General features: G+C 25.5%; 2 long non-coding RNA genes across 2 annotated transcripts; both read right to left on the minus strand.

Moving 5' to 3' along the window:
• Positions 1 to 3742: 3742 nt before the first annotated feature.
• Positions 3743 to 7146, minus strand: LOC115880393. The gene is made up of 6 exons (XR_004049860.1): positions 7057 to 7146; positions 6764 to 6934; positions 5632 to 5788; positions 5102 to 5276; positions 4575 to 4746; positions 3743 to 4062 (listed from the first exon to the last, which is right to left on the minus strand). It is a non-coding gene; the product is annotated as an uncharacterized LOC115880393 (long non-coding RNA).
• A 2389-nt stretch (positions 7147 to 9535) lies between these two features.
• Positions 9536 to 10854, minus strand: LOC115880399. Its single transcript, XR_004049865.1, has 4 exons — positions 10685 to 10854; positions 10347 to 10621; positions 10049 to 10285; positions 9536 to 9650 (listed from the first exon to the last, which is right to left on the minus strand). It is a non-coding gene; the product is annotated as an uncharacterized LOC115880399 (long non-coding RNA).
• Positions 10855 to 11216: the final 362 nt, after the last annotated feature.

Here is an 11216-nt window from a genome sequence, read left to right on the forward strand (position 1 = left end):
AGTGAAAATCTCAAATAGAACACCTAGTTTATTTAACACTGAGCCACCCTGTAGTAATTTAAACGATTTTTTTTAATTGAAATTTGAAAGCTATACTTACTTAGAAAGCAATAAACAAATATATTAATTATTCTACAAATTTTAGCTTTTAAGGTGTTTGAATGAGTAAGAATCGATTAGGCAACCAGTTATACTAAAATTTAAAGAAATTGAGATAACTATTTTCAGATGATTTTTCTATGTAAAATGAGCTTTGTATAATTAATTTACGCAATTTTCTATTGGAGTACAGTGATGGACTAATCATTACACAATTACAAATCTTAATCCCATCACTGACTAAATATTTAAAGATTCCGAAACTACAGTTTACAGCCTTAAAATTAGTTCAGATAATTGATAAGTGCTAATTAAATAAATTATTCCAGAAAAAGCTTGCCAGATGCATACAAAACAACAGTATCAACTCATAAGAATGTTATTTAATGTAATCTACTAATTTGAAGTAGTAATTACTGAAGCATAATTTTTTTAATATATTCTACTTTCAAATATCTGGATATATTTAATTTCTAAATATTAACAATGCCACAATTTTGTTATTTATAAAGTACATTATTATAAAATTAAGGGTGTTTTATTTATATAGCAAAGAAATACATTATATTATATTTAGTTACCAACGTATAAAGTAATTTAGTATAATTTGTTTTGATCTTGTTATATAAAGTACTAGTTGAAGCATGGCGCATCCGCCACGACATCAGGAAACAAAATACTTTTTATTTTCTTTTTTTAATTAAATGAAAAACAAAAAATCCGGCGACGACAGTTTTGAAAGGGCCAATTAGCTATCTTTTAGTAAAAAAAGCAACTTTCTAGAGCAAGTCGTTACTTCAGTAGAGACGACACAGATAAACATTAGCATTTTATATATGTAGATTTTCAATTAAAAAAAAAAGACTTTATAAATTTGTGAAAGCTTTAAAAATGTACAGGAAAAATCTAAAATAACAACATTGCATTTAAATACTACCAATATGAAGCAAAAATATATTAAAAACACCCTGTGTATTTCTACGAACTGACTTTAAAATGTGATCTACTGTAACCCGTATATTTTATAAAAAAAAATTTAGTGAAAATTTCAAAGTGAAGACCTAACATGATTATTTTTGTAACATTGGGCCACTCTGTGGTAATATAAATTATTCTTTTTTAGCTACTAAAAAAATATTCTTAATTAGCTGATTAATTATTAGACACGACAAAAAAATATTTAAAATGAAAAAAGAAATGACTGTAAACGTAGTGCTCGGAACCTCTAAAACGCTTACAAAATATAGATGTATACAAAGCAATTTTATAACAAAAATACAGCAATAGATTACAATAATATTATATAGAAAACAGATAATAACATTTGTACAGAAATAGTACAATATTATCGAATAAAAATGGCGTCGGCGATGGCTATAAAATGAAGATCGCTGTCATTTTATATATAAAATTATATGAGAAATGTAATTGATGTTCATTTCCAAGCCAACTGGACGCCGTTTTTCTCGATCATACGGTATATTGTTTTATTAGGAGTAAAAATTATACTTTTTGCGGCGAGACTGTACGTTCGTGAAAAGTCATTTTTACTCCGAACAGAACATGTTCTTTTTTCAAACGTCACAAATAATGTTTTAAACAATTTCAAAAATTGCAAAAATATAAAATTTTTTTTGTGTTTAACTTTTGTGTTTAAGCGTAAAAATTACTTTTTTATATTATGTCAATCTTTGTTGCCATCACGTTGCAAAAATTAATAGTTTTATGACGTTTGAAAAAAAAAAGATATTGTATTGAAATACTTTAATGATATCTCTTTGATAATAATAGGGATCTTCAAATTTATTTTGCTTAATAAATGTTATAAAGTAATATTTATTTTCGACAAAAAATATTTAGAAATATTTCTTATTACAGATAGCAAAGGTAAGCTATAGATCACTATTATTAAGAAAATATTAAAAACAATATATTTATAAAATTCTAATACACAAAATAACAAAAAATTGGTATTAAAATATATATATTTGTGACATTTAAGCGGAATGAAATCTATGTCAAAAGATTTTAAACGTTGAAGGAATAACTGAAAAAAGATATGCCACAAATAAAACTAGAATTATTATTTCTGTGTAAAAATGTGTTCTATCTTAAAATTATATATTTAACAAATATGTATATACAAATGTTAATTTTTATATCATGGCTTATGATATTTCAATTGATCCTACAATAAATATATTATATACCCTAGCAGACCATTTTCATATGTAAAATTCATAAATTTTAAGAGATAAAGTTTGTTTCACATTTCATAAAAAAATTATATAGCAGTAATTAATTATCTTAAACGCAAGTGTAACGATTTTATTAACACATAGCAAACAGCAGTTTGTATTTTTCAGAGACATTTTAAATACTAAAATTGAGAGAAAAACTTACTACTGGAAATAAGATTTTTTTAAATAATAAGAACATTAACATTACCACATTACATAAGAATCGATTAGGCAACCAGTAATACTAAAGGTTAAAATTCATGTATTTATTTTCAATTGAACTCTTCTAAAATAATTAATTTATGCAATTTTGATTGGATTACTTTTATTGCATTTAAAAAAAACAATTTTAGTATAAATCTACTTGAATCGCACAGTATATCTACGAATGTGCTCACACAATATATTCGTTAAATAAATTAAAATGACAATACATATTAAAAAGAAAAATATTTTTATAAGAAATGTATGTTTTATGAAAATGTTAATAAAAAAAAAGCTTTTGCTCTTGTAAAGACGTTCTGAGGACATACTGTATATAAAGAGAATTCTGCACATAAAAAAGAAAACAATGCATGAAGTGCATTGCTCTCTGTGTTAAAGAAACAAACTTTATCGCTAAAATTTAAGTACAAAATAGATATAAATATAAATGTTTTAAAATCATAATTAAAAACATCTCATAGGGTACCAAAAATAATTCTCAAAAGCAAAAAAAAACCATATGAACACAAGTATCCAAAATTGATTTAATAAAAAAATTATTTCAAAAAAATAAACACTAATAAATCATTTCTACTGGCTTGACATTGGTATTCAATAATCACATTTAATTTTTATGAAAAAAATATTAAATTGACCATTAACTATTAAATTATCATCCGGATGAAGATAAAGTTATTTAAATTCTATAAAATTTAGTTTCGCGTTAATACAATAAATGAAGTATTAAAAAACATACACTGTAAAACCAAAATAATACTTGTGTTCATAGGGCTATAGTGACGCAGCTGCGCAAGTAAAAAAATTATAATTTTGATAATCTGGAATAAACTTAGAGAAGCTTAGGAAAATATAAATAATACAAGATAAAAATAAATTGGAAATGAGCCTATAAAGATTGTTTTTTAATTCTTTTAAAAAATACCTTTTACGAAATCCAGAATACAATATAGTTTTATTTAATAACAATTTAATGATTGAACTGAGCGAATGGAAGTAAAATATAAGATAGGTGAGATTGAAAAAAAGCTTGAAATGAAAAATTATAACAGATTAGTATTATGTTGCTCAACATATCCTCCATAAAGATTATTGCATTGATTTGAATGATTTAAAATTAATCAAACATCCCTCAAACTAGAGGCAACACAAGCACAAATATAAAACAATATCAACAGAGATAATGGTCCTATTCATAAAATAAAGTGTATTGCTCTTAACTAGTGTTTTATATTGCAAAAGCTTAAGAAAAAATAAAGGTTTCTATCCAGATTATCAAAATTTTACAAAAAATTAACATTAAAATGACGCCTGATGTAATTATATAGTAAGAGGATAAAAACCAATAAACAAATTTATTGAAACAATAACAATATTAATGAAGCTAACGAACCTTGGTGAGGCATTGAGGAATATTGAGTCTGCTTCATGTCGAGTGAAAGAGGAAAGTGAGGAGTAGGAGCAACTGTAGATATCCATTGTTAAGAAAATGCAGAAATATCTAAAAAATAAAATAAAAATAATATTAAAAAAAGGAATAAAACGATCTATGCAAAAATTAAAATATATATATTTTTATTAAGGCAATAACTATGTTTTTTAAATTAATAATTTGCATATACCCTATGAGAAAAAAAAACCGGATTATAGTGGCTTTTGAAATAACAATTGATGAAAATTATTTCTGCCAGGTAGACCACAATATATCATTTATAAAAAATTGGTATAAAAATTAATAAAAAATGAAACAATGAAATGTTAAAAAAATTCAAAGTTCACATTTTTTTAAATTAAGGTTTTCCCCTTGTATAATAATCGGTATGTTTTAAATCTTTTTCCTTTTTTTCATTTAAATATTATTTTTGCCAAGTTTTTATATCAATTTTTAATAAATGACATATAGGTATAGACGTTGATCTCAGAGACCTGTGCAGCTTGAATATTATGAAACCTTATCATAATTTTCAAGCTTGTCGATGAAATTTAGTAAGAAAAAAGAGATAAATAACTTACCATTGATAAAGGACTGCGACCACTCTTCAACAGCTGTTAAGTACAGTCCTAAATGGTCTTTCTGAGTCTTTTCCTGCAAATTTCATTCCATTTCAAGCTTTTTGATCACCACAATAATATTTGCAGATAGTACGGCTTGTGGATTTTTAACAGCAATTGCTCCAGCATATACCTAAAATTCGAAAAAAATATTAAGTAAATTTTTAATGTAATTTTAAACCAAACAGTTTTGAAATGTTGACAATTTGGCGAAGGATTTTTTTAAATAGTGAACTGTGTGTTGTGATCAGTATAAATTGTGAGAAAATAAATCCGTTAAGTATTTTATCGTGAGTTTAAATTAGCGGACCCACAGATTCCGTAAAAATATGCAACCAGTAATACAGTATCAGCATTTTATTTTATCCTGCCTATTTTTAATAGTCGTTGGCTATTCTAATATTGGAGCAAAAGCGCTCGAATATTAGAAAATTTTAAAAATTTTCAAGCTGTCCAATGAAATTTTATAAGATAGATAAATAACTTACCATTGATAAAGAACTGGATCCGCTCTAACAGCTATTAAGTAACAGCAGTTCAAAATGGGTTTCCTTGATTTCTTCTGCACAAGTTTCATTCCATTTAAAGCTTTTTGACGTCAACCATAATATTTGCAGATAGTAGTGCTTGTGGATTTTTAACAGCAATTGTCCCAGCATATACCTAAAATTCCAAAAAAAATATTAAGTAAATTTTTACTGTAATTTTAAACCAAACAGTTTTGAAATGTTGACAATTTGGCGAAGGATTTTTTAAATAGTGAATTGTGTGTTGTGATCAGTATAAATTGTGAGAAAATAAATCCGTTAAGTATTTTATCGTGAGTTTAAATTAGCGGACCCACGGATTCCGTAAAAATATGCAACCAGTAATACAGTATCAGCATTTTATTTTATCCTGCCTATTTTTAATAGTCGTTGGCTGTTCTAATATTGGAGCAAAAGCGCTCGAATATTAGAAAATTTTAAGAATTTTCAAGCTGTCCAATGAAATTTTATAAGATAGATAAATAACTTACCATTGATAAAGAACTGGATACGCTCTAACAAAATGGTTTTCCTCGATTTCTTCTGCACAAGTTTCATTCCATTTAAAGCTTTTTGATGTCCGCCATAAATATTACTTGCAGCTAGTACGACTTATTTGTTTCTAATAGCAATTGTCCTTTCGTATACCTAAATAAAAAATATATTAGGTAATTTTTTATTGTAGTAAATTTTTGAAGCTATCAGAAAACAGACAATAACATAAATTATCTTAATATTTGGAACTATGTAAAATAACAAATAAATAATACACATCTTTTATTTTATATAAAATTAAAAGAAAGACTTTTATTGATAACTTCAGAAATAATATAAAAATTGTAAATTTCCTTGATATGACAGTAATACATTATTATGACTTATTAATGATCAAAAAAATAAATAATTAATTTACTAGATATGTATATACATATATAAAAGTAAAACTAATATTTAGCAATAACTCGGAAATTATTATATTTATTTTGGTGGTAACTTAAAAAAAATAAAGGCTATGCAACCAGTAATACACTCTTAGCATTGTCCATTTAATTTTTTTTCTATTTTTTGAGCTGGAACATTCATTAAAAAAAAAATAAATTATAGGGTTTCCTGTCAAGTTTTAATACCATTTTATTGTTATAAATATGATACACTGCCATTTGACACCCACTTAAGTTATTGATAGAAAATGTATAAATTTTTTAAATAAGATACCCTGTAAATTTAAAAAAATAGTTAAAAATAATATACGAAAAAAAAATCATTAAAACTTGCGTTAAAACCTTCTAATTTCTTTTTTTTTCAATGAAAATTCTAGCTTCCAAAATAAAAAGAGTTAAAACCTGTTAAAATTTAAGGCAAAATAAAATTCTAAGACTGTACAAACTGCAAAGTATGAATATTCTACAAAATTTAATAATTTTACAGAATTTTCAAGCTTATCAATGCCAATTCATAAAAATATATACAGGGTATTTCACGTAACTAGCTCATTAAAAATGTTTTAAAATGAAATTTAGTCCAAATTAAACTAGTTAGAGACTTAAATATATACCCTGAAAAACTTTTAATGAACCAGTTGTATGAAAATCTCTTTATATAAAATGATCCACCATTTATTACCATTATTAAAAGGCAACAGATGTCAAGCACAATCTTGGTCCAATTAACTTTACATCCTGAAACGACATTTTTCTGTATCCAAACAAAAATTTTCCTTCAAAGCTGCAACTTGTTCGTTGAGTTGTGACAGCAGCTGTCAAAATGTCCATTATCATCAATTTGTTCAGCTCACTAAAAGTACAAAAAAATTAAATAATAAAAAAAATTATGACGTCAGTTTGTTCATACTAAATTTATCATAATTTGCAACCTTGTCAAAGAAATTTAATAAAAAAAAGAGATAAATAACTTACCAGTGATGAAGGGCTGCATCCACTCTAACAACTATTACGTATACAGTCTAAAATGGTTTTCCTTTATTTTTCCCGTTAAGTTTCATTCCATTTAAAGCTTTTTGATGTCCACCGTAATATATTATCTGCAACTAGTACTACTTGTTGACTTCTAACAGCAATTGTACCGTTGTATACCTAAAATTGAAAAAAAAATATTAAATAATTTTTTATATCATCTTTTTAAAACATAAAAAAATATTCAAAATTATGTAAAAAAATAATAGCTATTTATTATATCAATTTAAAAAAGTCATATTAAATAAACAATAAACAATAAAGATCTTAGATAGACTTAAAATTAGTTAATTTTATCTAATAAAAAATAGTTATAATTAATATAATATTTGCGGTTTTAACGATCGAAAAAAGGTAAATAAAGGTACTCTCTTTTACTAAAAATATCAAAAATAAAAAAAATCAACTTATATTTACTCGGTTTATAATTTTATTGCGTGTATTCTTAGTGGAAACTTAAATAATAATTATTAAAAAAAGATTTAAAAACTGCATTTTTTTCCAAGATCGATGATATGCAACCAGTAATACAGTGTCTGTATTTTATTTTGTCCTGCTTTTAAGTCTTTTTTATTATTGTTTTAGTTCACAAAAAAAAACAGAAATAGAGCCTGTTAATAATGAACCAAAAGAGCTTGAATATGACGGAAAATTTAACAATTTCTCAGCATTTTCAAGCTTTGCAAATAAAATTTTATAAGATTAATTGGATAGGCATAACTTACCATTATTAAAAGGTAACAGGTGTTGAAGTCAATTCAGTAAATGGCATTTTTCTGTGTCCATTAAAGATTTTCCATTAAAACTGGAACTTGGACTGGCAACAGCTGTCAAAACGTCCATTAATACCAATTTATATAGCTGACTAAAAATACAAAAAATAAATAAGTAAATTTTTATAGTCTGTTTCTTCACACATTTTGGAATAAAAAAATATGTTTTTTTTAATATGTTAGGTAGATATTAAAAAAATAAACAGCAATAGTAACTCTTTAAAATATTGTCAAATATTCATAGATTTTTTACAAAAGAAAACATACTAAATAAAATTAAAATTGTCTGATACAAATTTGTAAATAACTACAAAGATTGAAAAAAAATATTAATATATTTTCAATCTCAAACTTATTTTACTTTGAATTTGAAGCCTACCACAATTTTGTAGTGAAATACAAAAATTGTAGCCTTAAATAATAAAAAATATAAAAATAACTTACCATTTTATAGCTTAATGGTAATGGAGACCAATCAATCTAAGTACTATTGATTATATCTTGAAATTGACATTTGTGGACAAGTTTTCACCACTATCGTTTCATTCAAAACATTTTACTTGACATTCCTCAAACTTCTAACTCATATTTGCAGATTTGTAACAGCAACTGTTAACGCCCAGTACATCACTCGAACAGATATCTAAAAATTAAAATAAATAAATAGGAAAAATTGTAGTATCAAATTAAATTAATTTAAATAAAAAAAACGATAAAGATAATTTTCAAACGTTGGAGAAGCAGCCGCTATCTAAAAATACGGTTAGTTTTTAGAATAGGAAATGTTGACAAAATGGGTGAAGGATTATTAAATAGTTAATTATGTGTATATAGTGAGAAAATAAATTCGTTAAGTATTTTATCGTGACTTTAATTTATTAGCGGACCCACAATCGATAATACCTATTAAAATATATGTGTATAAATTCAAAATATTAAACTTGTAGATAATGAATATTTGTCATAATTTTCAAGCATTCCAAAAACCTAAAAAAAGAAAAACTTTTTTTTTTTACAACTGCAAGGAGCAACTCTTTAAAATATTATTAAATTTTCATATATTTTACAAAAAGAAAATACTTATACTAGATAAAATTGTTTGATGCACATATATTTGTAGGTATCATAAGTATATTTTGAGATTGAATAAATATTACAACAGTTGAGGGTTGGAACCTTTGAGATTGTTTACACAGCAAAAAGTTTAAAAACACTAAATCACCACAATACACCAAACACTTTTACTTTTTACACTGGACGCCGTTTCGCTAATAATATTGTTAGCATCATCAGCAGATGAACTTTTGAGTTTATAATCATCTGCCGATGATGCTAACATGGTTAGCGAAACGCGTCCAGTGTAAAAGTAAAAAGTGTTTTGGTGTAATTGTGGCGATTTAGTGTTTTTATTTTGTTGAATAAATATATTAATATTTTTATAACTTATTTTTATTATTAAGCCTACAATTTTGCAATTAAATACAAAATTGCAGACATTATTATGCATTTGCAATGCATATTATAATAAAAGATAAGATAAGATAAATAAACTTACCATTTTATAGCATAATGGTAATGGAGACCAATCAATCTAAGTACTATTGATTGTATCTTAAAGAAATTGAAACATTTAAATGGACAAGTTTTCACTATCGTTTCATTCAAAACATTTCTTGACATTCCTCAAACGTATGCACAGTAGTAACTCATTTGCAGATTTGTAACAGCAACTGTTAACGCCCAGTACATCACTCGAACAGATATCTAAAAATTAAAATAAATAGGAAAAATTGTAGTATCAAATTAGATTAATTTAAATAAAAAAAAACCTTAAAGATAATCTTTAAACGTTCGAGAAGCAGCTATCTAAAATACGGTTAGTTTTTGAATTTTTTTCACCAATTTGTTGACAAATTGGTGCAGGATTTTTAAAAAGTTAATTATGTGTGTATATAGTGAGAAAATAAATTCGTTAAGTATTTTATCGTGAGTTTAAATTAGTGGACCCACAGAATCCATAACAATACCTATTAAAATATATGTATAAGTATAAACTGAAAATATTAAACTTGTAAATAATGAATATTTATCATAATTTTCAAGCATTCCAAAAACTTAAAAAAAGAATATGATTTGTTAAAACCTCTAAGGTTAAAACTTACCATTTTTGAAAGATATCTGTGTTGTGAAAGCCAATTTAAGGTCCTGGTACTACTGCAGCCTAAACTAGTCATTTGTGAGCCTTTTCCCAGTCTAAATTATGTCAAAACTTCGTTGGAGTTCCTAATAATAAATTCATACAAGGTGTTATACCAGCTGCCATTTTACATTTCCACCAATAGATAGGCTTGTATAATACACAAATAAATGAAACGTGATGTCCAAGATATCAATAACATCTATAAAAAAATAAAAGTTGTGATAAGTATTTATTTTTTGTAACTAGATGAAAAAAAATACCTCAATACAGTTGTTCCAAATTTCATTCAAAAAACTTCCATTACAGCGGACAAAATCCTCCTCCTTTCCTCAAACATCTCCTATCTCCTTTCCTTCTATTTCACAGCAATCCTCTTCCATCTTCTCTGTCGTCTTCTATTTTCCAACTCTCACCAATTCTTATTCTACTACTTATATAACTATCTTATACAAATTTCAGGCGTCTTACAAACATTTTTAAAAAAGGGGGAAAAGGGATATAATGCTACAACAAACGACTACGCTAGCGCACGTACCTAAAAAAAGAAAAACACTTTTTAGTCAAAGAAAATGATAAATATAAAGTTATATAAATTTACCTGATGGCATCTAGAAGATGGCCCTAATCCTGCTGCTGTCCCCCCAAAAAAATCATTCCAAAGCAGTTTAGTACTAAAAATATTTATGTAGGAACAAACTGAATTTAATTTTAGCCTTGTTTATTTTTAGTAACAAAAATAAATTACTAATACTTTAATTCTCATTATAATGTAAAATTGCATTATTTACTAATTTACGTTTAATTAAAAATCACTATTAAAAAAATTAAATAATATTATCAATGTTAAAATAAGACGAAAAATAGTTATTTCCAAATATAATAGAAAAACAATATGCTACCTAATTTTGTCTCTTTGGAGTTATTTTTTTATTACCCCCATTTATTATTGCTAAAAAACTTTATATTAAAGCCTTGTATAGAGTAAGAAAAAAAGTAAAATGGATGTAAAAATTGTAAATTAAAAAACGAGTACTTAATGCAACATTCTGTAAATGTAGGGAACCTAAAGTTACTGCTTTGGAACCACGACGCGAACCGACTTTTGAAGTTCTCCAGCCCTACCGTATCAC

Source organism: Sitophilus oryzae, unplaced genomic scaffold (assembly GCF_002938485.1).
Source record: "Sitophilus oryzae breed Bouriz unplaced genomic scaffold, Soryzae_2.0 scaffold_1621_pilon_pilon, whole genome shotgun sequence".
In the NCBI taxonomy this organism is placed as follows: domain Eukaryota; kingdom Metazoa; phylum Arthropoda; class Insecta; order Coleoptera; family Curculionidae; genus Sitophilus; species Sitophilus oryzae.